General features: G+C 40.2%; 1 protein-coding gene across 3 annotated transcripts in view; it reads left to right on the top strand.

The window, feature by feature from the left end:
- BASP1 (brain abundant membrane attached signal protein 1) overlaps window positions 1-24,999 on the top strand; it is a 46,959-nt gene that overhangs the window by 6,025 nt on the left and 15,935 nt on the right. Inside the window, exon 1 of one of the 3 annotated variants that reach the window (XM_054578202.1) lies at window positions 808-857. The exons of the other annotated variants lie outside the window; for them this stretch is intronic. The gene's annotated coding sequence lies outside the window, so the exon portion shown is untranslated. Of the gene's footprint in view, window positions 1-807; window positions 858-24,999 lie in introns of those variants that run through there. 3 annotated transcript variants of the gene reach the window in all.

Below are 24,999 nucleotides of genomic sequence, written 5' to 3'. Positions count from 1 at the left end.
TTTTGCTGTGTATAATGTGCACTTTTTTGCCCCTATTTTATTTTTGCAAATTTTTGAGGGAAAAATAAATATGCGTGTTACACATGGGTATAATGATTACATACCATGAGTATAATAATGGATGTAATAATCCCATATGTGATGTGCAGAAAAACATGGGTGTGCATTATACATGGCAAAAATACGGTAGTTGGTAGGACATTAAAGTTGGTGGTTCAGAATAATCCTGTCCGCATATTTGAGTATGTGGCCAGGACATTTGTTCAGTTTCAAAAGTCTAAAATGGACAGGTTAATACAACCCAGCCTTCATACTGAATTGGCATTAAAATGAAAAAAAAAATGTGAAAGTACCTGGAACTTGAGAGACCTTCAGAGAAAGGCTCACTATATGATGTTAGGGATAGGTTACATTTATCCAAATTCCTGAAATTACTTGGCTTTGTTGTGTCGTGAATCAAGGTACGCTAATTGGCATTTGAAAGAAGTGTCTTAGTCATTAGTACTAAGATCGACATAAGCCAATTTATATATTTAAAATCCCAAGGACACACATGGTACCCCTTTTGCTTTCCCACACCCTTACTACCCCATTCCAGGAGTAAAATGGAAGATTGTTTATGCAGGAATGTAAAGCTGGTGTTACTACCTTTTTTTGGAAGTAAATATCTGCATGGAGACTTTAATCACTGTGGCCTCTTAAAAACAACAACAACAAAAAAGTTCCTTTGGAATTTCAGATATTTGGGATTGGTCCATCCTCCAATCAGTTCCAACCTTTCAGGCATTCAATTCAGGGATCTGCCCAAGTGGTTTGTTTTTGGCCTTCTGGACACTGGCTATTGCTGTTGAGCAAAGGTAAAGTTATTCTTATTTTGGTTAAATCATTTTTAATAGTTTCTTTAAACATTTTTTGAATCTTATGGATTTAGGAGGGAAATTGTATTTTATTTTCTTACCTGTAAGGTGCTCACTGTAGGAGATGTTTCAGACATGGTGGTTGTATCTTTTAAAAAATTCTCTCTTATCAAAGTTTTTTTTTTTAATCTGAGAAGTTATGGGATGAAATTGGACATTGGTATATCATATGCTGTCATTGTATGTTATCCCCTCAAATTGAAAGATGATTTAGCTGTGAAAAAATAAAAAATAGAGAGTATCAACGTAAGAAAAGTTTAAACCTGTAGAGAATTTTTATTAGTTTATTTTAGCCAAACTGACGACAACTTCTGGGAAGCAAAATCTCAATGGATTGAGAAAATGATCCAGAGAATGGTAGTTTCGCACCTTATTTTATACAACACAATCAAAGCAGGAGGCATAAGGGGTTTACGTGAAGTTCATGGTGATAGATTAGGGAGGCAGGAGAAGGCAGAGTTGGGAAACCTCTGTGACTGGATAAAAAGTAAAATGAGTAGACACTTCTTTTATGTTTGTGGGTATAGGATAGTTAGCAGTTAACAATATGATAACAATAATAACGAGGGGTTTTGAGGTCTCTGGTGCAGTGCGGGGTGCGGGGGAGGGGAAGGAAATTGCCCGGGCACTCCAAAGATATGTTATCTTAGAAGCAGAAAAGACAATAGACAAGCTCAGTTAAGGCAAAGATTGATCTTTGTCAAGGAAGATAGAGGCCTAGGACATGATTATCCGCCATGACTTACTTTTAGTTAGAAAGTTTGAATTTCAGACTGTCCTTTGTGGTTACTTCAGTTCTCTGAGTGTGTAAGCCTGCCTGCAGGCCTCCCCTGAGCTTGTCCGGTCTAGGATGTGGCCTCTTTGTGGTCCACTGGGGTTAAATAATGTCCATAAGACACTAGAGCTAGTAGAAAGTAATAGAATTCAAATCTGCGTCTGACGGCCCTGTTCCTCTCCACAATGCTATGCTGTACTTGCCATAAGCCTTGGACTTTTTACCCTCTGAAGCATGGACAGCCTTCTAATGTATTAACATCTTCAGTGTTAAACAGAATTGTGCTAAGTTTTTCAATGAAACATTATGTATCACAGAAAAGTTGCAGTGTAGAATAAATATTTAATCAATAAGTGCATTAAGCAAACTACAGATTAGAAGTGCTTCTTGTCATAGTGAACATGGACTAATATCCTTACATCATACCTTTTCTAGTAGGATGACAATGGTGGCTGCTCTTAATAAAGGCTGTGGATGAATCCATTTTGTTGGCTCCTTTCATTTTCTCACTACCCTTCACAGGTGGGCCTCAAACACCTTCCTTGTGATTGCAGCTTTGAGGTGCTAATCAGGTACTCACTCGGCAGCCCTCTTCCAGCTATGGAGTAGGGGTTGCCTAATATGAGAAATACACCGAGTGCTCAGTTCATTAACTGGTTTTCATCCTGCCTCTATGTGTGCAGGATTCACCTGCAGAAACTGGAGGCTGCTGTACATTCTGTCCTAACCAAAATGTAAGTCCTTTGTAAATACTCGGGTCTTCATAACAAAAGGTTTGAAAGTTCATGACTAGAACACTTATTTTGGAACTTGAAAGGATCCTAGAAAAGTTAGTGGATTACTCAGGGTCCCCTGAGCTAGTTAGTGGCTGAGTGGAAACCCAGGTTATTTCCCAGTTAAGCCTCACACCTACTGCCCCTCCTTTCTGTCTAATTGAGTCAAACTCTTACTCATTGTCTGCAACATAAAAATTTTTTTTGAAAATCCAACTCTGATTCTGTGCGTCTCTCCCTGCTGCCCCATCTCCTGTCTCCTGAAGGAAAAGCTTCTGCTTTTTGATCCATGACCGGCCCCTCGTCTCCAGTTCCTACCTGCTCCTGCCTCATCTCCGGGCCTCCTTTCACCTCCGCTGACCTGACCTCTCTTTTGCGTCTTTCCTTATAGGCACATGACTTCCTTCATGTGCCAAAGAATTCACGGCATGTATGAAAATAACTTTGCTCATAAAACTAAATTGTAGTGTCCTATCTTGTTTTCCTCCTAAAATTAACAGTGGTACAACGTTGGGGAGCTGTGGATGGAAGGTACATGTCTGAAAAGAAGCCAATTGGCTTAAGGCTAATTTGGGGGCCAGAGAAGAAGTGGACTATCAAACACTGCGCCCTAGAAATGCCCGGGAAACTCTTGGGAAATCCAGCACCCCGTGTTGGGGGAAGTGACGGGTGGACAGGCGCCTTTACACTGATTCCTACTGCCATCTGGCTTATTGGACTGACAGCTGCATAATACACGAGGTTTAACCTTTTTTCTTCAGAATTATCATTTATAGTATTTGGGCTGATTTAGAGGATTTAAAGACTCTTAAGTTTCTGAGGTAGTCACTACAATATAGAACTGAGTTACGAGTTGTTAAAACACTTTACAAAGCTTAATATTTAGAAGTTGGAAACTGATTTTATCAGTGTTAACTGTTTACATTTGTATTTGGTGAAACTGATCGTTTTAGATAAGACACAATTGTAATTTCGTATTTTTAAATGGTCATCTTTGACATTTCAAGAAGTGGAGAATAAGCTTTGATTAATTTACATTTTTCCCCCCAGGGAAACAAGCAAAAAAATGACTTCACAGTTTTTGTAATGCTTTTAATTGTTACAGTTTTGCAGTTCAGAAAAGAATATATTCCTAAAATAAGCCAAAATTAAAACTTCTTTTATAAGTCTCTGAAGAAATAGATGTTAGAGAATAGTTTTTCCTGCTTGAGCTTTCTACATTATAAATTTCCTGAATTACTTGGCCAAGTGCTTTTGAAAAGACCCACATCATTTACCCGTTGACAGCCATTCAAAACACCATTACCACCTAGGCTAATGCAATAGCCAAGTTAAATAGTAACATGATCTAATTGTGGAAATAGTATATTACAAGGGAGAACAACAGCAACCATCTAGTAACTGGGAGACTATTCCTATTTCTTCAGCACACATAGAAGAAAGTTCTGAGAATTGTTGGGTCTTTGCAGGGCACTGTCTTAAGCTTTTCTGAGCTTTGTCTTGGAAACCGTAGGGGCTGTAGGAATATTTGCTGTCTTTAACCTTTACAAATGTTCTCAGCTGTTTCAATAGAGGATAAGCAGCTTCGGTATTTGCCTTTGGCATATTTAAGGTGATTGGGGAAAAGGGAAATCTAGAGAAGCCAGTGGCTTACAGGTGGGGAGATTTGTGGTGATTTTTTTCCCCTTTACCCTGCATTTTATGAAGAAGATAGGGTGACGTTATATGACCACTGGGGTATTGACTAAATGCATTGTTGTGGTTAAACAAGGTGTTCTGGAATATTCCCTGAATGACTCATTTTCCTAAGGAAAAAGAAAGAATCTCAGTTAACCATTGGTGGTTGGCAACAGTTCCTGGGTCTTCCTGTGATAACCTGACCTTGGTCGACGCCACGCTGTTGACAGGGGGTTTTTGTAGTGTGGGCATTTCCTCCGTAGTCCTGGTGATTTGTTGGTGAGACCTCAGGCTTTGAATTCCCAGGGCTTACCCCATTGGTCTTTAGAAACCTGGTTCCAGAAATTTCAGGGTTTGGTTTTCAGACAAATAGCAACTGGTGTTTGTCCCAATGTTCTTGAAAAGGTTGTTAAGACAAGACTGATAATGGTTTCCCAGGTATGTGTTTCTTCACCTGACTGACAACTGAACGTTGCCCTTCTCCTGAATACGGTCCAATGGTTGACTTATGGAGAGTCTCATCGAAGGATTGGTGTAAGAGACAAAAATTAATCTCTCCCTTTATTTACCTCTACCTTTTCTATTCAGACTGGTTTTGTTTCCAGCACCCGGAGAGCTTAGCTTTGATTTCAGCTGTGCTGGGTGGGTGGTTGTCTTAGGAGATCGCATCTGCCCACAGTGCAGAGAGACGTGACCACACAGTGGAATTATAATGTACGATTTCACTAAGGTAAGAGCTGTAGTTTTAGATGCATTACACATTCAATGGAAAAACAACATTCCAGTACTATTTCTAAGATATTATGTTTATTAATTCATTACAACTCCGAATGCAGATAAGGTAACAGAAAAGGGAATTTGACAAAAATAAATAAATTTTCAGCAGTCTTCACATCTCTGGTCCCTCATCCAAAATATCACTCAGTTGCACTTTAAACTTTAATGCTATCTAGAGTAAGACGTTTTTTGACTGTATCCAGCAACAAGTATTAGAATGTTCAGGGGAGAAGTGGTGGTTAGAGAGAGCAGGTGTCAAATCAGGACAACTGCCCTCATGCTGCCCCTTTCATTTGCCACCTTTAGCCCCAGAGATAGCACTTCTGGGTCTCATTCTTGTATTGATCCCCAGGGGCTAGGCATATGGGCTAAGAAGGGTCCTTTGTCATTCTGGAGTGAGAACCGAGAATCCCAGATAAAGGCCAAAGAAGTCCAGGATGATGTCATACTGCAAAAAAAAAAAAAAAATGTTAACTGCTATTTCTCAGGGAAATGAAAAAAAAAAAAATCCAAAAAACTGAAGCCAGTTGTGAGTGGGGCATGCTTCCTGTTGGGAGACAGTGTGAACTGGGGGGGGATGTATCTCAAACACCAAAGAACACCCAGACTCTTAGGGTATTTAACAGTCGTTAACATTCGCAGCCTGGCAAGCCAGCAAGCCCTGACACGTTGGCAATTGTTTGCATAATTTACCTGGTAGAGAAAATATCTAACTGCTAGAACAAATGTTTTAGTGCACTAATATGCGCAGTGGTTAGTGTGAGGTTTAATTGGCCTGGACGCATTTCCATTTAAATTGGATTCTGATAACACATTTAACTACCTCCCTACCTAATTAAACAGTTCAATCTAGGGGATCGACAGCATTTCTTATTAAATATTGAGGGGTTTAAAAAAAAACCCTAAAAAGGAGGAAAGGGCTGTGCTTCGGGGAAGTTCAGCATGGTAATTATGTGGTAGTTTTGCAGTGAGGCGTCTGGTTGGAGAGAGGGGAACACCATTCCTTTCTGTTTCCAGGAGCGCCCTTTTGTGTGTGTGTGTGTGTGTGTGTGTGTGTGTGTGTGTGTGTGTGTGTGTCGGAGGTGGGGGTGGGGGTGGTTTCTGGTAAGTACAATACAGGAAGCAAAATTACATTGTTCTAGGTCAGCAGTCAATGTTACCTCTCGTTTCTGAGCCTCAGCTCCCTCCTCCTAGTGTTCCCTCCTCCTAGTGTTCCGCAGGGGTGAAAAGACATGGTCTTCAAGAGGAGGAAATGAATGAATAGGAGAGGGTGGGGTTGCATATGCAGTAATAGAAGTGGTGAAAGGCACTGGCGCTTTGTTCCCATCAGCCTGTTGGTGCTGCCCTAACAAATAGCACAGCCTGCGTGGACTATGCAACAGAAATTGATTTTCTCACAGTCATGGAGGCCAGAAGTCCGAAACGAAGGTGTTGACTGGTTTGATTTCTGCTGGGGTCTCTCTCCTTGGCTTGCAGATGGCTGATGGCTTGCTCCATTCTCATAGATTCTTGCACCTGTGGACTTGCGTCCCTGGTGTCTCTGCCAGTGCATCCTAATCTCTTTTGTAAGGACACCAGTGCTGTTAGATAAAAGGTTCACCCTAATGGCCTCATTTTGACTTAATCATCTCTTTTAAGGCCGTATCTCCAAATACAGTCACATGTTGAGGTACTGGAGTTTAGGGCTTCAACAAATGAATTTCTGGCAAAGTGCTGCTTCACATGTTCCTGCCCTCAAGAAGGGAGTGGGAAAAACCAATGACTCTTGAGCCCCTGGTTTAATGCTCATGAATCCAGTGGCGTAAGCTTAAGCATCCTCATCTGAGGCATTAAATGCAGAGAGGTTAGTTTTCTTAAGATTCACATTGCTAGAAAAGCTAGAACCTGGCCTGGGATTCAGGGCGTTGGTTCCATGGCCCCATTGTCCTGTCCCTCAGGGCTGCAGGTGCCATTCCCTCTGTTGTGCCCATGATGGACATGGGTACGTGCAGGAGGCGTCAGGATCCCCCTCAACACAGTGCGTATGGCAGCCGCCACCCGTCAGTGGGCATTAACATGCAGTGAAACCTATTTTTCATTCTAGCCTACATTTTGTTTTGTTATACTTTTCCTCTGCTTGTAAGCTTTTCCTTTAGGTTAATTATATGTCCAAATTTTACAAGAGAGTGCGTAAAGGAAGAGAGAAGGATTTTCCTTAGTGTGTCTAGTGTAAAGAACTAGCTAGTCTTGAATAAATTAGACTTATTCCGAGAAAGCCCACATTAGATTCTCCCACCACTAGTGGCAGTGGGAACCCACCCTTCTTACGCTAGATGGAAGAAGTGATAAGATGTGTAGGCCTGATTAAAATCCTATTCTATCATCATGCTTATTGGTAGGGATTCACCATACAGAATGTTAGTAGGAGGCAAGTCTTACTGGATGGAGGCTTGAAGACATTAGAAGATAGAGGTGCTAACAAAAGCACATGGGGGAAGAATGGCCAGAGTTTTGCTAGGTTTCTATACATAGTGGGACTTTAAATAATGGGAAGTAAGAAGTATTAGGAATCATAGGAAGTCTAGGATGACACAAAAGTCAAGGCTAATGAATTTTGGGGCCTTTCCAGGAAATACAACAAGTAATGATGATTCACGGATACTTTGAGGGGCATTCCCAACAAATGTGGGTGTGGGTATGTCCACACTTAGCCCCTTTGAGAGACTCTTTTTAAAAAAGCATTTTACAACTTTTGAGGGTGCCCTCTCAAGGGATGTAACTATTGCTTCCTGTTTTGAATTTCAGTCATGGCACATTGTGTTAACTATGGCAATAAAAAGATCACCTCATTAATCCACAGTCTAATTGAATATACCAATTCAGTTTTACCATACCTGATAAATCACTGGCCCTAAACAATTGTAAGTTGCTACTGTTCAACTTCTTTTATAAAATTTTACTAGTAAATTATTTTCTGTGTGAAACATGTAATACGAGTTTCTGTAGAATATTTTATTTTACCTCTTTAATTTATACAGCCTCTATTTGCAAGCCAATGTCCATGGTCTTCTATTAGTGCTCACTGTCTTGGTCAATAGCACCTTCTACATTCATTCCAGAAAACAGAGTTTTTCCTGGTAACAAAGCTGTATCAACTCTACCTTGTAATTACCTCGCACATATGTCCATTTCCCCGGTTGGAGAGGAAGAATTTTTCCCTACCTCTCAAGGTTCTTCTGGCTTATCTACCAATCAAGCTGAGATAGACTAAAGTTTAGTAACAGGCATACCACCTTCAACTAAAGACAAAAGAAGATGGTGTAGAGTCTGTTATAGGAGGTTACCAGGAAAAGCACAGGTAACAAGGGCAAAATTGTTATTCAGATTTAAGTCCGTGCCTTCTCTATTCATAACAGTTTCTAAGAATTTAGATATCTTCCTGATACAGTGAGGGAAACACTTTTACAGGTGGAGATTTTCAATATCCCAATTGATTGGGAGATAATCAATATCCCAAAGAGGCACATTTTGGGGAGGCAGACTCTGTTCCCCTTTGCTTAATACTCTAAGCCATGCATCTAGTCAAAGCTTCTATCCCTGTCCTTGATTTCTGCCCGATACTCTTCTAAATCTAAGCATGACATTCCTGTGTGTGTATCACGACTTTCTGTTACCCATAGCATAAAATATTAAAACCCTTTGCTGATCTGCAAGATGTTGCATGTTCACCTCCTGTTTTCTTCTTTGACCCCCTTCCTTCTACGCTCTCTCACCCACCCTTTGTTCTCCAGCCACATGGCCTGTCTTTCAGTTCTTCCAATGCTCCACGCTCTTTCCTACCATCCCTTCTGCCTGGAATTTTCTTTTTCCCACTGTCCAAGTACGCCTCAGCTTAAATCCACTTTCTCAGGTGCCTTCCCTGACTGTTCCCATACACATCTTGCTCCTGCGTTTATCAAAACTGATGAGATTATTTAATGTCTCTAGATGAAAAAACCCAGGAGGCAGGGATGTGTTGGTTTTGTTGACCTGTAACAATGCTTTATAACAGCTCTGATATACACCAAACACTCCACATTTGTTCAGTGTCAAAGGTTGCTTACAGCACATTACATTTATGGAGGGCACATGTCTTTTGGAAGTCACCTTTGGCAGCTGAGATGACTTTCATTTATGGACAGTAAATTTCACCTCATCAGTTGTGCTTACTGTGAAGATGAATATCTGATGAACTCCAATTAGTATAATTATCCTGTTTCCAGGCAGTAACCTTAGTAGTAATTGTTCTAAATCTCTGAGACATTACGAGTAATTAGTACTAATGGCTCACACATCTAAGCTTCCTCCCAACGTAGATTCTCAAAGGAAGAATGAAATTGTATATTATTTGTGGGAAACAAATAGTATTATACTGTGGAGTCTTTGCGGAAGTAAACTACAAGGAGTGAAAGCTGGGCTCATTGTTCTTACATTCCTCATCCCTTCTTCAGAGTCATTAAACACGTCAGAATCCGTCATTGTTAAGCAACTTAACCAATGTATTTTAGTAACAGCCTTTGTGAAGCCTATGTGAAGTCAGGAGTATTCGCCCTCAGATGAGCATGTGGTTTAAAATCTTAATTTACACATTAGTCAATTATATATAAACCTAACAAAATAAATAGGAATCTAGTCCTGTTCTGTGCTGTGACCAATTACTCTAAATTGTGAGTTCCTCCAGGCCAGGACTTGCTTCGTTCATCTTTGGATGTCAGTCTCTAAGCACAGAACCTGGGGTCCAGTATTGGGCTGAAGGCACAGGAAGGCATGCTTCATGGCGGCCCTTGGCATTGTGCTGTACAAATAAGGCATGCGTCAGAGTGTTGTCTTTTGCTTTACTGTCACATCCAGGAACTACCTTGTAAATGAATCTTTTGCAAACATCACAGTGCTTTTGGTGGGAGGAGGGGAGGAACACAAGCGACATTTGTGTTTTACTCCCCCATCGATGTCCCCATGTTTTCATGTACTCCTTGGTGGTCAATAGTCAACTTTTATTGTCTCATCTCTGGCTATTACTGGCCTTCACAGGTCAGTGTCTAGCTTTCTAAAGCCAATTCTTATTGAAGGAATTCTTACTAAATTTTAAAAATACAGGTTTTTACAATAATATGAAATCAATTTCTGAAGGAACCTGTAGTTAGATAATAATGCAGTGTTCCAGTGAGCAAGTCTAATCTGGCCATACAGTTGACTCATTCTAAAACATTTCTAGATAGTGATACTTAACAGATCAAATTTTCATTTTAGTAGGCTTTTAAAAAAGTATATTTTATTTATTTATTTTTTTAGAAAGAGGAGAGGAAAGTAGGAAGAGTGGGAGAGAACCATCAATATGTGGTTGCCTCTCATGCACCCCTGCACCGGGGACCCGGTCTGCAACCCAGGCATATGCCCCAACCGGGAATCGAACTGGCAACCCTTTGATTCACAGGCTGTCACTCAATCCACTGACCCACACCAACCAGAGCTAGGCCTTTTTTTTTTTCTTTTTTTTTTTTGACATACCAAAACTAGTTATAGTTGAGGTGATTGCAGAGTCTTTATTGTCTACATCTGTGAGCTGCATTGGGGCATAAGACATACCCATACAATTTGTAGCATAAACACTTGCTACTTTTATTGTTAAATGAGTGCTTTGTCCTAAAATGATCTCATTTTAAATAAACTTAGTTTATGGCATTGTCTGCCGCTGTGACTCCTTTAGCTCCTCCTCCTTCCCCTGATGCTCCACCCCCAACACACAGGATGGACCTCCATAAAGATCTAAAGGAGCTGGCCAGCAGGACAGAGGAGGGCACAGCAGGTGGGTCATGGCTCATCTACTCTACAGGGTCAAGTCAATGTGATTTAAGAGGATTGGTAGAACAGAAAAGGCAGTGGGAGCTCTTTGCAATTAATTTTTTATTTCATGTAGTATTTAGCCTCCCGAACTTGCCATACTGACTGCTGACCTTTCACATACGAACTTCGTGCTTTATGTTGAAGCCTTGGCCCAGGTTGTAGATCGTGTCTTTGGAATATACAGCTACCTGGAATGACGTGGTATCAATGGCTGAGCAGCAGTTTATGGCATATGAATAACCGGATGACTGATATACTTTTTGATGTCTATTTCCAGGCAGTTTACTAGAGGATATTTTCCTTTATTGTTATATTTAAATTCTCTGATGCGACTTGTCAGGATGAAGGTATCATTTTGGTTTTGAAATTGAAAAATATAAACGGAAAAGTTGCTGTGTCTGCATAAGGAAACCCAAGGCATGACTGTAGATACTTAGATTCTGACATCTCTTTCTGCTCTGTGAACTTACTGTGGGGTTGAACTCGCATGATGTACACTTACTTATTTGAAGTCATAAATAGAAATTATTTTGTATAGTTAAAAATATTGCTTTAGTGATGAATTCATTCTTTTTTTAAAGATCACTGGCTTTGTAAGTATATTTCTAAGACTAAACTTTTTAAAAGCAGTTCAAATGAAAAAGCAATGTGGGTTTTTTTCTACCCTGCTAAATGCAATGTGGGGAAATAAAAACCACGTTTAAATATTGCACAATTAATGTTTGTTTATTGAATGAGCTGGGGGATGCATGCCCGTTTCCTTCCTTTTAAGGAGTTTATAGTCAGTGAAGGCAAACAAGAACACCAGTAATTACAGGGAGACAAGTGTTACTCTGTAGATAACATGGGATAGAAGTATTCACCAGCAGATAGTCATTAAAGTAACTACTTGGATCAGTCATTACCTGTGTCCTTTCTCTGTTCTGCTGTCAGATCCAGCTCTTTGACTTAACTAAGCCATGTGAGATATTCCAAGTTCAGTTGGCTATTATTTAAAGAGTCTTAAGGACCTATCACTTCGGAGGATATAGGATTCAGGATTGATTTCATTTAATTCCAAGGTCTTAATCACTTGATAGAACATTTACATATCATAGATTTTCATCAAAAACAAAGTACTTTGGGTTTATGAATTGAAGGAAAAGCCTTCCAAGAATAGTTTGATCTTCAGCCACAGCAAGAATACGCTTTAGATCCTGAGCTGAGGGACCACGGGGCGGGGAGGCGCGGGGGAGACGCCCCCAGCAGGTTCGCTCTCCTGCCTGCCTCACTGCGTTTATTCAGGCTGACGCAGATTGAGGAACGCAGGGAAGAACTGCTGTTGCTTTTGCCTTCAGGATGCCAAGAAAAGTTCACAGTGGTTTTCAGGATCCTTGAAATCTTTCAAGTTACTTAAATGAATGGTGCTTGGCCTTTGTTCCCAAGAGGTTTTCAGGAAACAATTTGAGGCTGCATGGAAATGACTCTGAAATTGCACAGAACATACGACAAAAGACAGTGTCTATACCAAGAAAGTATTTTATCTTGATGAAACCTGCTTGGGAAAATGTTAATTGTAGAGTTTCTTTGTGGATTGGGTAAGTTTACAGTGCTAAAGTTGATAGATCATTTTCCTATTAATGTTTTGTCATAGGAATTATATTCCTCCACATACCTAGTCCCTTTTGCCTTAAAATGGTTTCTCTTGAGTCCTGAATCGCAGGTAGCTTATAGAGGCAGCTGGGACTCTTGGACATGATGCTTTTTTGAAGTCTCTGAACAAACATGGAGTAAGGTTGTTAACCCATCTCTTACAATTCCTCTAGCCTTTACCTTCCAGTCTGATTTGTTCTTCCTGTCATGTGTAATGGCTGACTGACAATTAATTACTTCTCAACTCCATGGGGAAATGCCTTGGACTTAGGTACCCTGTCTGCTTGACTGTTGGTTCTCCTAGAATTTCAGGTATGGGGAGGCCCAGAGTAATTGATCAATGTGAATTGATGATTAATATGAGAGATGATTCTACCTTGGGTGAGAAAAGCAAAAATGATTTATTATTATGTGTACTTAAACCATTGTATATATTTGTGGGGATCTTGGGCAGACCATTCAGAAAACTAGTTTCCTGGTTGGTAAAAGGGAATTTATCACTCTGTTGATGTTCTCTCCTAAATAGTAAATGGCTACTGAGCATATCCTGAAAGCATGTCCTCAGAGTTTAGTTTTCATTCTATCAAGTCATAGATCCTAATATCTAGAAGTTCAAGTGTCGTGAGTAATGCACACTTTTAATTAGATCCGTATCCTAAAGAAAAAATTCTCAATAGGCAGTATCTCTGCGTATCAAAGGAGCTGCTTGTGCTGCTCTGTAATTCCCCTGAAATTTTCAAAAGCTGGAATTTTTCTTTATATTTTGAAAGCTTGTTGATGGAACCTTCCAGCCTACACTGCGGTAAACAACCAAGAATTCTTCATGGAGATGTCAGGAAGGCTGTCTGGTGGGGACAGCAGGAGCCCTCCTGGAGCTCATCTGGAATGCTGTTGGAATTAAAACACAGTCATAACATTAGTGACTTGGATAGTTTTCATTCTGAAGAAGAAAATAGCCTGTTTGTGGTTGAATGAATTTGCAGCCATGACAGGTGTGGACCTCTGGGAACAAGGGCTGTGAATGAGGGTTCGGTCACCTGGCCCTCACTAGCTGTTCCCTGATGTTACTCTCTAAAGTCTGAGTACTTCCAGTGTCACCAAAGTAGTAGGAACCGTGATGTTTGTGGAGGTTGTTTAATTGTGTAAATGCTTATTTGGAGGTATTGCCTTTTCCTCAGTCACATTCTCTTCTGGATGGCTCTAAGCAGTTTGACACTTCTGCTGACACTTTCTTTGGTTTGTGGCTTGAAGTATACTTTTGAATTACACCTATCCTATTGTCTAGGTGCCTTCCTATTTCTTCTCTGTTTAAGTTGCTCTCTCTTTTTTTCAGAACAGCATTGGACTTTCTCCTTAAAGTTATTCCAGGTTTGTTTGGATCTTCTCATCATCTTAATCTTCTTGTCCAGGAAGAGTGGTCACTAGTTTCAACCAGCTCAATTTACAGAGCTGGCTAGCTGAGTTTTTATTGAAACCAAAATAAAACTTCAAAGAAACTGAAGAAGCTTGAGCCTCCCTGCTCTCCCTTTCAACTAACACCCACCGATGTTTATCTTAGAAATAATTTGATGTTTATTTGATGAAACATGTAGTTAAGTGTTAATGGAGACTAATGTCAAGCCTTAGAACCATGCGCAGAAATCTTTAGTAGTCCATGCTGAGCGTTTGAGACTCTGGTCACAGGTTTCTGTAGCATCCATGGAAGCTTGGAGTAAAAATGCTCGCCGAGCCCCCAAAGAGTCTCAACTGAATGTACTGAAGTGTAGCCACAACCGTTTCACACCTGAATTTGACCTACCTTTTCTTCATCTGCTGCCATCTCTTCTTCTTCACCGCACCGTCTTCAGTGTGTCATCCTGCTTTTCAGCACCATGAACTGTTCATAATTTCTGATAAATTTCTGAAGTGTGGAATGATACGACTATTTAAACATGACTCATTACGAATTATATTAAACATTGATATGACAATGGCTTTTCAAAGAATATGTGGGAATTTCTTTTTGCGTGTAAACTATGAATTGCCTGCTTTCTATTCAAATGTGATTATCTTCGATAAACTTTTAAGCATCTTTGCACTCAAATGAGGACTGCCCAGCTCTCTGATAAGTGCTTAGGAGAGGAGTATTGATTTAGTGTTTGCTCCTTTAGCTTTGTAAGAAACCCATTGAGCTGGCTTATTCAATAAAATGTATGAATGAGCTGGGGAGTAGAGCTATACATCTGTCTTTTTATTCCTCCGTGAATAATCAGTCAAATGTGACTAAATAATACACATTGTCTTTAGCTCTTTCTGAAAGAAGGTACACTATATATGAAAAAGTCCCCTCATTGTTTTAGTTTTTTCTTGGTAAACCATTTTGGAAGTCACCAAACTTAGGGTCCAAATAAAATAAGTCAACGCTAGTGCAGTAGTCATCTCTACCTTCCCCTTTCTCAGAGGATATGCTCCAAGACCGCCAGTGGATGCCCGAAACTTCAGAGAGTACCACACCCTGTGTATACTATGTTTATCCTAGACAAGTATACCTTTTCACGGTAAGGAAGCATTTTATGATTTCTCCTTGGCATGTCCCAAGTGCCAGCCTCACTACTCTGTGTTGGGGCTCACGAGCACTGTGATATGCTGGCGGTTGGTCCGACAGCCTGGAGGGCTAGTAAGAGACTAGTGGGTCGGGGAGGCACTGGGCGAGGGGATGACTCACGTGCCGGGCAGGACTGAGCTGGACTGTGAGAGATTTCATTATGCTCCTCAGAATGGTGCACAATGTCAAACTTACCATTTCGGAAACTTTCCATTTAACACTTTTACGACTGCAATTGAGTGTCAGTAAGTGTTGTACATGTTCAAAGAACGTTGTGTATTTGATGATAACTGTGGACCCCACACTGCCCCTGGGATCTGGGCTTTGGTGTCCTGCAGGATGTGTTAAGATAGCCGAGTGCATTGATCTTAGCTATAACTTCAGTTATCTTCTTCCCAGGGCCTGCAAAGTCAGGTTGATTCTAGTCGGTACCCAGGTAGGAATTCAGATACGTGGGGCATACTTGCATCTTGTGATGTCCTCTTATGGTTAAAAACACAAGCTTCAATTGGTGAAGCAAAACTCTTTGTCTGGATTTTCCCCAAATCTGTGAATTTGTACTTATTCCAAGTCATTTTTACCGGTAACCATCATGGTGGTAGTTGGGTCTTCAGAAATGTCACCCCATTAGTGTGACGGTGTTTGCTTTTTTGCTTTTTCTTTTGCATTCTGTAGCCTTGCATTTGGAACTGTTAAGAGACATTATTTTCAAAGACTCTATGAAATAAAAAGCCTGGATTGTTTTGATTTTGCTTCTAAGTTGATAACATAAAACCATTATTACAAGGAGGGTGAAACTCTGCAGAGATTCATTTTTAAAATGACATTTCACAACATTTTGTAATCTCTTTTAATTATAAATTGCAAAAAAAAGCCACCTTTTAGTTTGCTGAACACAGGCTTTTACTGTGTGTTAAGCAGGCAATGTTGCTAAGCTTCACAAAGATTAACATTTTAAGATGAAGCAACCTGATGCAGTAGGTAATGCTGTTACCCTGTTGTACAAATGAGGAAACTTTAGCACAGAGAAATGAGTAACAGGTCACGTAACCAGTGTGACTCAGTCCTTCTTGGTCCACATTCCATGCTCTTAACTTGCTTGAATTGTTCCCAGGCAATAAAACAACTTAATTTATTGCATCCAATTTGGGTAACTTTTCTTTGACTTTTTAAATAAGTGCTATACATAGCTGCATTTGTAGGAAATGAATGAGACTCTGAAGCTTTTATAGCATCTGTTCCAGAACGGGAGCAGAGGCCGTGTGACAGCGGTCACTGTTTCTGTCAGCCCCTGAGCGCTACCAGGGTCCCAGACGCCCCCTTCTCCAGTCCCTTTGACTGCACTGGGTGGGGGTCAGGCTTGTGGATCAATTCACCAAAACAAAACAAAGGCTCCTGACCCAGTGACCCACCAGGAGCAGATGGATTTGGAGACCGACAAGGCTGCGCAGCTAGCCCATGAGACAGCACGCAGACTTGGGGTCTTCTATGACTTAACCTTAAGCTTTTCAAAAATATTAAATCAAGGGACTCTTTGACTGAGATAGTGATCCATGCTGTAATTTCCCTGCAAAATTTGAGGTGTGCTGCATTTCCAGGCTGAGTGGTTACCCCAAAGAGCACACCCCCTCATTCACTCACGCTCCCTTTGCTTTCGTGAGTGGCAGAAAGGACAACAGCGCAGTGAGCTGCTAGCTGACTGTGCTGCTCTGTGAGAGTAAGAAGGCATCCTTTCATGCACCATTAACAGTTTTAGCAATTATGATCAACCACAATGTATTCATAGTTTCTTTTTTTTTCTCTTAAATTTTATTGATTACTCAGTTAATAGAAAAACAAGGAAAAGGAGAAACTTTCGTATGCATCCATATCTGCAATGATTATGTGGTGGTGTCTCTCTTTTTATTTTAAATAGACTTTTAGAAATAGTTTTGGATGCACAGCAAAACTGCCAGAAGTCAAAACAGGTTTCTCATACACCCTCTGCCCCATACACACATGCACAGCCTTCCCCACTATCAACATCAGCCACGAGAGTGGGACTTTTTTTGTCCCATGAACCTACATTCACACTTTATAATCATCCAAGACCATAGTTTACATTAGGACTCATTCTTCGTGTTGAACAGTTTATGGGTTTGGACAAATTTATAATAGACATTCACAATTATATAGTGTGATAACTTCATCTCAATAAATGCTCAAGTCAGGATTTCTCATTTATTGATCATTTAAAGGGGATTAAGGGATTATAAGTGTATTTATTATGTCTCTATGGCTATCAGTAAGATGTTTTAAGAATCTTTAAACAGCAAAAAATGATTAACATTATTTATAATGGTACATATTTGCTTAGTTTATTAATATCATGTGGAGGAGAACGTTAGGGAAAAACAACTCAGTTTTTAAAAAAGGCAAACATCTTTTCCCTTTTTAAAAAAAATATTGCTTCAAGAGAACATTATGCTAAGTGAAATAAGCCAGGTGGTAAAAGACAAATATCATATGATCTCACCTATAAGTGGAACCTAATTAACAAAACAAACAAGCAAGCAAAATATACCCAGCAACATTGAAATAAAAAACAAACTGACAGTAAGCAGAGGGGAGGAAGGTGGGAGATAAGTGGGGGGAAAGAAGAGGAAGGGTCGCCAGGGAACATGTATAAAGGACCCATGGACAAAGCCAAAGTGGGGAAGGATTGAGGGTGGGAGGTGGGGGTGGGTGGGGCAGGGGAGAGTGGTGGTGGGAAAATGGAGACAACTGTACTTAACAATTAAAAGACAAAAACAAAAACAATAAATTGCCAAATTACCTGAGAAAAATATTGCTGGAGGGAAGGGCATGTCTTTAAATAAGTGAACGCACACTTATAAAATGACGTTTTTATAAATCTGCCCATTCCCATCAATTCGTGCCTCTCTTAAAATCTGAGTATGAGAGAGAAGATCATGTGCGTAAAGGAAGAGAGGACATTCTCGAACACCTGTAACATACTCTTCTACCATCCCACCGGACAGGTGGTAAAAAGATCATCGTGATAGACCCACCCTGACTCAGTCCTTGTTCCATGCCTTATTTGTGTCTATGTTAGCTTGAGTCAATTTCTCCAACCTTCTTAGCTTCAGTCACGTGTGTGTCTAATTTGACATGAACAATGTTCATCTTTTGTCATTGTAAGGATTAGCCAGACATGAACTAGTCCCTCAAGATGGGGCCATAGTTACTGTACTTCCCCTTCCTGCTCTAATTTAGATCTTTGTTTCCTTATAGCATTAATGACAAATTGTAATTATTTGGTTTGAGAATTTGTCTTATCTGTTCACAGACTATGCCTTATCATATCATATTGTGTGTGAGCTTACTTGTGTGTGACTCTATCTCCCTTCCTAGCCTGGAATGTAAGCTCTATGCTACCAGGTCGGGTGTTTCATGCATGGGTTTCCAGCACCCTGCCCCTTGTAAAGGATGCAGCTCCTGACTTCACATATCCTCTGTTATGTTACTGTGGTGCTTTCATTTGGTTTAGAGGATGAAAAAACATAAATGTTATCATAGGTTCAACTACTGAAGAAGTCAGTTGAATACCAAACTGCCCAATGGATGTGTGTGCCGTATACTTTCAAGCTTTTGAAACTGATTGGAAGCGTTAACTCGTAACACAAATGCTGCTTCAAACAGTACCAGTGGTGGGGAATCTACTTTGATGCGGCCTGTATAAGGTTCCTGAGCCAGCACTAGATCTGCCTTTGATGGAATAGCCTCTCCAGTCAAACTTAAGAAGCTGGATCTCTTTTCCTATATGACAGTGGCAGGAATGAAGTCTATGTTTGGCACTTCAGATGGTTCCAGATTTAACTTAAAAGAGTTGGTGGCATCATACTGTAGGAATCGGGGGATAAAAATATTGCAAAGGATATGGAAAGTATCTAGCATTTTATGGTCTCTTTAGCAACGTCCCACTGTTTCCTTGAAAAAGGGCATTAGTGGGCAAAGAAATCTCTGCCTCTGGCCCATCATGAAGCTGTTTCAGGCAGTGGCTGGAAAGTATCCCCTGGGTCATGAGACTTCTGTCTTGCTCTTGGTCGCCTATGATAATTACCATTTAAACACTCAAATATTCCAGATGTAGGATAGTGAACCATGGTTTCATGCTAGTCAGTATTCTACTAATTGTGTTTTAGATGATTTCTTGTAGTCACCTTGTCAGAATTCTCACATCAGCGATAAATGCAACCCTCTCTCCTGCACACAGTTAAGTTTAGCCAGGGTTAGTTGCAATGGAAGCACCAAGTTCATGTCCAGTGTCTATCACTTGGAGAGAGTAATCAAAAAGTGTGCATATCAGGGCAGCCTCTTTTGTGACTTAAATCTAATGATTTGGTGTGAAAACAATTTTGTCATACTTTCAAATAAAAGATTTTTTTTAAATCATAAAATGTTGCTGTGTGTGTTGGATAAGGATTTTGCAACTAAAAATTATTTCTGAACATTGGTGCATATGTGGCCTTAATCCTGCAGTTGACTCTGTTGCTTAATTTGAAATGAGAGGTCACTTCAGCAGAACCATTAAGAATGATCTGCTTCAGCTTGAGTTGGCATTACTCTGGGGTATGGTGGCATTTGGTCATCATTATCATAAGGCATTTCAGTGTTTATTCTACAATTGAACATTCTCATTGCATAGCCTTGAAGATTAATAAAACCAAGCTCAGCTGCTGACCAAGTTCAGACACAGAAATGTTCTTTCAAACTCGGAAGAAGGAGGCAGCGTGCCCACTGGTAGTGTGAATAGTTTCCAGCCCAGAGTATAGTGTGGCATCCTAAACCAAGCATGCTTACAGGTGCTGGAGGACTCTTAACACCATGACATTGATAAAGATCATTAATAAAAATACATGTCACATTGCAGCTGTGCTTTGTTATAGGTTTTAAAGCACTTTCCCACATTGTTGCTCTTGTTCTAGGGCTCCTTGAATATTTTTTCTATTCACATACTGCTGTTCCATGGGCTTTAGCATCTCTTAATTATGGAGGAAGCCTTACTCCTAGTCATATTAAACATTAAAACACTGAAATCCCAAATTAAAGATAATTTGCATAACTATAAATTTATAGGTGTTGAGTTTTAGAAGCTCATTGGCATAGCTCCTGCTGCCAATAACTACTGTAGAAACTTGTCCTATTCCATTCAGGCTGTTCTAACAAAATACCATTGAGTGGGTCCCTTAAACAATAAATATTAATTTCACTGAAATTTGGAGGCCAGGAAGTCCAGGATCAAAGCACTAGCAGATTGGGTGTCTGGTGAGGCCTCTTTTTTTTGTTCCTGGAGGACTGAGTATTGCTGTAATCTCACCCGGAGAAAGGAGAGGGACTTCTCTCTGAGGCCTGTCTTACTTAAGCACTAATCCCATTTATCAAGGCTGTGCCTTCACGACCTAACACCTTACACAGGCCCCACCTCCAAATACCATCACATCGGGGATTAAGTTTTAACATAGGTATATAAATTTGAGGGGGAGGTGGTACAAACATTCAGTCTATAGCAACTCAAGTTAATTAGGATCTGGAGGTCTTCTTTTTGTATTCTGGAGGCACTGTTTTATTTGTTTGAGATCTCAAACTGTCAGACTTTGCAGGGTCCTTGTGAGCCCAGACACCTTTGTCCCGGTCCTGTCAGGCCCGAGTCAGGAACCATTCCTGTTGCCGGCCTTGCATTCCTTCCCCTCTGGATGAGTAGGTCACACCTGGGTGGGGTGCAGTAAATATCGGTCTTCCTCAAGCCATGTTTTTAACTCAGAAAAAAAAAATTGGTCTAAGGTGATAAGCCACTTGCTCCTCCTGTGCATGCCTGTAGTAGCCAGTCACAGCTATCTCCTTGTTCAGGACCTTCCCCATGGTACTTACTCTTAAGCTGTGGGGCTAGCAAAAATTTAACGTGCAGGTCCAACCTGCAGGCCGCATGCAGTCCAGGATGGCTGTGAATGTGGCCCAGCACAAAATCATAAATTTACTTAAAACATTATGAGATTTTTTTGTGATTATGTGTTGCAGTGTATTTAATGTGTGGCCCAAGACATCTCTTCTTCCAGTGCAGCCCAGAAACGCCAAAAGGTTGGACACCCCTGGCAGAGGATGTGATTATCTGACTCAGAACCTGAAAAGCCAAATTCATATACTGCTTCCATAAGACCTTTCATCTTACTCTATTAATGCTAAGGCAGTTTTGCATCATACATTTTTCTGACCCTGCTTAAAATTACATGCTATACACAGCCTCTTCCCCTTTTTAAACTTCAATTTTGACTCTTATCGTGTTCTTTATGAATGACTCCTTTTTCATATATTAACATTTCTATATCTTTGCTTGCTTTATGCTTCCTACTTTATTAATTTTTATCCAGCCCACAACTTGACCAAAATCTTTTTTTCTTGGCAATCCCTATGGCTTCTTATTCCAATGTGTTTTTAAGGTTCCTTTTTGTTTTTAATTGCTAAGACTTATTAGAGCTGTTTTGTCCAGCTATACTAAAATACAACCTTTTTTTAAAAAATATTTTTTTATTTATTTTGAGAAAAGGGAGGAGAGGGAGAGAAACATTGATGTGATGGTTGCATTTTGGGCACCCGCTGCTGGGGACCTGGCTTGCAACCCAGGCGTGTGCCCTGACTGGAAATCGAACTGGCAAACCTTTGGTTCTCAGGCTGGCGCTCAATCCACTGAGCCACACCAGCCAGGGCATAAAATACACCTCTTTTAATTTGACTGTGTTCTACTTGGCTATCAAAACCCACCTTGTTCTCTATAAAAATGTTGCACTTTATAGAAAATGTGTTGTTTGATTAACTTGTCTGTTCTTTTGTGAGATTAGCTGCATTGACTTTATAGTAACTATTAAAAACCCACGTAATTCTTTGTTACTATTTATTTTTTTTACAGCATCAGTAATATTTTATGTGGAAAATTCACTGAGCAGACTTGGTATTTTCAAGCAGTATCATACCCCAAACACTAATAATTGAGAAATATACGTGTTTGAGAGATGGTCATGGGGCTAGGGGAATTCATAAGAATGAATTATTGCCAAATGTGTTGAGAATTTTAACCTGAATTTTTAGTGCTTGAAGTGTGGTTTTGAGAAATTTACTGTTAGAATTCAGTGTTAGTGCATAGGTAGAACAGAAAATCCAAAATTATAATGACTCAAATGAAAGAGAAGTTTAATTCTCTTTTACATAAAATTCCGGAAATGGGCTCCAGGGCTGATGTGGCAGTTCATTAGTGTTACCCAGCTACCAGGCCCCTGCCTTTCAGCTCTTCCATTCTCAGTGTTGATTTCTGTCCTTCTGGTTCAAAATGGCTGCTGGAGCCCCAAACCGTCTTTCTTCAGAAGCACAGACAACAAATTAAGTCAGACTCTTTTGCCAGCACCTAGCAATGGAATCATGAACAGATTTTAAGTGGAGGAAGGACATAAGCAATTGGATGAGAGAGTGGTGGTGGTGGTGGTGCTGGTCATGCCGACTGAGCCACAAAGACCCCCTATTTCTGCCGAGGCAATGGGGCGGATGGTGGTTCTGGTCTCTTGGATGGGAACACAGGAAAAAAGAATAAGTTTAAGTAGATGGGAAATGTAGCAATGAGTGCACTGCAGAAGTCTGAAGCTTAGGAAATGACTGTCAATAGGCTATAGACATTAGACAAAGGAGTATTCAGCCTCCTCGGAGGCTCTTAAAATTGTGCCAGTGGGAGTATCTCCCAGGAAAATCAACATGATGGAATTGGTGTGGACCCAAATATGATGCCCCCCCTAAACCTCTGACAGAAGTCATGGACAGAAGGGTAAACTTAGGTTGGTGCTAGAAAAAAGAGAGACAGGTCTCAGGGTGCAGCAGCTGTGTTTTCTTTAGCTTCACTTTCACCATTGGACTATTGTTGATATTATAGAAGTGTCACAAAGATGAGCATTTCCACTTCAGTGAAGGTGGGGCGTGATATAATCTGAGGGGCACCACAGACCACGCCCTTGGCTCAAGAGAGGCATTGAAGTCTTTGTTGTCTTATTCCATTGTTATGTATTACTATTTCCCCCATTTTAGGTTTATGAAAAATACAGGCTCACAGAGGGAGAGAGTTTAAGCAGGTCATTCTCTGCCATGCAGCAGAAAGGGATGGAACCCTGACTTGGAACCCAGGCAATTTTTTTTTTTTTTTTTGGTTCTCATCTGGATTTTATGCTATGGCATCATATCTCCTGAGAGGTTCAATGACTTGTCCAGATTTTTTAACCTGGTAAGTGCTGCGTTGATATTTCTTAATCTTAAAACATTCCCATGTGATGTTCATCTTAAGTGATAATATTAATTCAAACCAGAAAGAGCATGACTGCTCTTTGCAGCATCATTTAGATGTGGATCACACTCTTGTCTGGCAGTAAGAACTGAGTCACTGGCCTTGTATGTTCATCTAAGATTCTAGACGGGAGTCAGCCCACTTTTTCTTGAAGGACCAGATAGTAACTATGCTAGGCTTTGCCAGCCAGTTTCTGTCACAACTCTTTAACTCTGCCTTTGCAGCGTAAAAGTAGCTGCGTTATGTAAATGAAGGGGTCTGGCTGTGTTCCAGGTAAACTTTGTTTTCAAAAACAGGTGGTCCAGTTTGCTGACCTTTGCTTCAGAAGAATGCTAAATTCTAGAATTTCCGCTTTTAATCTCGCAGGTGAAGTCATCCAACAAAATTGTGAAAATAGTCAATTTTTCTTTTTCATTTATAGAACTAAGAACATCTAGCTAATTCTGTTTTTAACATTTGATTTATTTGTGTCATAACCTTTTATAAGTACAATGACACTTTCAGGAGAACAGTTGCACAGTATGAAATTTGATTACCTATTTCTATTTTATTTATCAAGATCTTCCCCAATGTCTCAAAATAATCCTATATTTCCAATCACCACTGCCTTGATTTCCAAACTGCACGTGGATTTGCTTTGATCACCATGAATGTGCACCATGACATCTGTTGGGTTGACAGACTGGAATCTGTGTCTGAGAGAGAGCTTAGATGCCTGCATTATTGGAGAAGGTTCATGCATTTTACTCACCAGTGATAAGACCTAGTACAGTCAGGAGGCTTTCTAGAAGAAACTAGGAAGACTTGATCATCTTGTGTACAAAAAAAGTGCTGATGAGGACAAATTAGCATAATTAATTTGTACAAGAACCATGAACAGGTTCTGTTTTATTTTTAACAGTTCTCATTTGTATTGAAAAAGCAGATTTTTGCTAAAATAATTATAATTCCTCCTTTGTGCTCCTTTAGAAGCGTGCCTGCCCTCCCAGGGAGGCTTGCAGGCATTGAGGTGATACAGGATGCACCTTGAGCAAATAATGGACCCCTCGCTGCTGATGGGCAGTGTTTATCTGTTTGACCTCAAGCTCTTCTCCTGACTGCCAGGAAATACAATACTTCTACTCCTGCAACAGGTCTTTTGAAGTTAGAGTGACCGGAGGAGCTGAGAAGACTAGGCTAGGTTTGGGGAATCCTACCACTTTGTTATAATCACCTGCGATAGTTAAGTTTCACAAATTCCCAAAGAAGAAGACAGTATGCCTGACTGAGAGGATGGTTCGGGTTTTAGGATGGTCTATTTTCAAAGTTACATTATAAAAGGAATAAAACTTGGTGCCTAAGGGAAGAGAAGCCAGTTGATACAATGTTCCACTTGCCATGAATCTTCAGTTCATAACTCAAGATAGTTTTGAGTAACTGTGCTTATTTCTTAGATTTTAATGCAATATGAATTGCAGATCCCAGGTACACATGATCACAAACTGAGCGATTTAGAATAAAGAGTTTTTATTATATACTGCTTGATAGGGCTCCCTGAGACGTTTTAGGCTTAAATTGGTAAGAGGTCCAATATAAAAATGGAAAGAATAAATCTTTAAGCACTGTCTGTGTTGGATGTCCTCATTTCGTTAGAGAACACCTTGACA

Source organism: Pteronotus mesoamericanus, unplaced genomic scaffold, assembly GCF_021234165.1.
Source record: "Pteronotus mesoamericanus isolate MK-2021 breed Mesoamerican mustached bat unplaced genomic scaffold, CSHL_Meso_final contig_50, whole genome shotgun sequence".
In the NCBI taxonomy this organism is placed as follows: domain Eukaryota; kingdom Metazoa; phylum Chordata; class Mammalia; order Chiroptera; family Mormoopidae; genus Pteronotus; species Pteronotus mesoamericanus.
This window is presented reverse-complemented; position numbering and strand designations above follow the sequence as displayed.